The following is a 1,475-nucleotide window of genomic DNA, read 5'->3' on the forward strand; positions in this document are numbered from 1 at the left end:
TATGTTGAAGTTTGGTGGCCCAGGGCCATTTTTTTATATAGTAGGAGTAGTTTCCCTATTTTCAATAAAGTTGTTCGAGAGAAATCAGGTGTGTGGTCTACTTCTTCCAAGGATCTAAATCCTTTCCATGCTCATAAGAGTGATGCATCCCCAAATAGAGCCACTGATGACACTCAAAATTGAATTCCCATTTTGAGTGTTTATTCCAAATTTTGAATCACTCTAAGCCCCCTATGAACGCTTTTCTTGCATATGTAACTGGTTGTCATTTCACAGCTTGGGTGGTGTTTTAGTTTTTTAACACCCTTCATTTGACATATGCATATGTTTCATATTGATAAACTAACATTCTAGACCATTCTATGAAGTTTCATTTTGAGTTGTCTTCAAGTTTTCCATTTTTGCCCAAGTGTCAAATAGTCACTGCAAGCCCAGTTTGCCTTTGAATATGTTAAAGCTAGAAATATTTTATGACCCACCACTTTGGTAATATTTAATATGCATATTAGAGAGCCTATGTTCCAAGTTTCAAGTCATTTCAAATCCGTTTGATTAGGTTTCAAACCCCTCAAAGTTGGTAGTTTACTGTTTTCATGCATTTGCAATTTGTTCTGAATTCTAGGAGGCCCTATTTGACCTATCATATCTTTGACCCAAAAGTGACATTTCCTTTTGCATTTAATTTTAGAGGTTAGGTACTTACTATGTTTCAATTTTGAGCTTATGACGAATCTTTTTTATCAACTTTCAAAGGCAATTTCGTTTGCAATTTATAAATTCTCACTAGTGTCATGAAATGCAGATTGATCAGTACCCCTATTCATGATGTCATAATTTGAAATTTGTAATAGGTGAGATCAAATGGTTTTTATCACTATGTTATACTCCTAAAACACTTCAATTATGCCAATTTTCAAGTCTTGACAAATCTATTTGCACACTTTCCCAGGTCAATTTCATTTGCAAAAAATGTTTTTCTGTCAGTGTTTTCAATCTGCAAATTTTGAGTAGCCTACTTTGATCATTTTCCAAATGTATCCTATTATTTTTCATGAGCCCAAATCATAGATTTATACTCTCTTCATCACAATGAACCAGTGCCCCCATTTTCATTTTCCCAAGTACCCATTTGCCCAATTTTTAAAGCCAAAATCAAATGCATTTTCCTGCTTTCTGACATGTTTTCTTGCAGGAAATTTTAAGTAATCAACTTTGGAGGTTGATATCTTTTGACCTTGATGTCTTCATGTGAAGAGATTTGGTAGGCCTGTTCAATATGTTAGAGAGAAAAGATATCCAAAATTTTGAAGCTCAGTCAGATGTTAAAATCAAATTTTAAAGCTAGGGGATAAGCCTCCTGACACAAAATTCACAGTGGTGCAGAAATGTTTTAAAATGAGTATTTAGTGGTGAATTTGTGTTTCAATTTAACTCCAATAAATTTGAGATGATTAATGGATTAGTCAACATGTTAG

The sequence above is a fragment of the Cupressus sempervirens genome, chromosome 10, assembly GCF_028749045.1.
Source record: "Cupressus sempervirens isolate cs-2001-9-10 chromosome 10, ASM2874904v1, whole genome shotgun sequence".
NCBI classification, from domain to species: domain Eukaryota; kingdom Viridiplantae; phylum Streptophyta; class Pinopsida; order Cupressales; family Cupressaceae; genus Cupressus; species Cupressus sempervirens.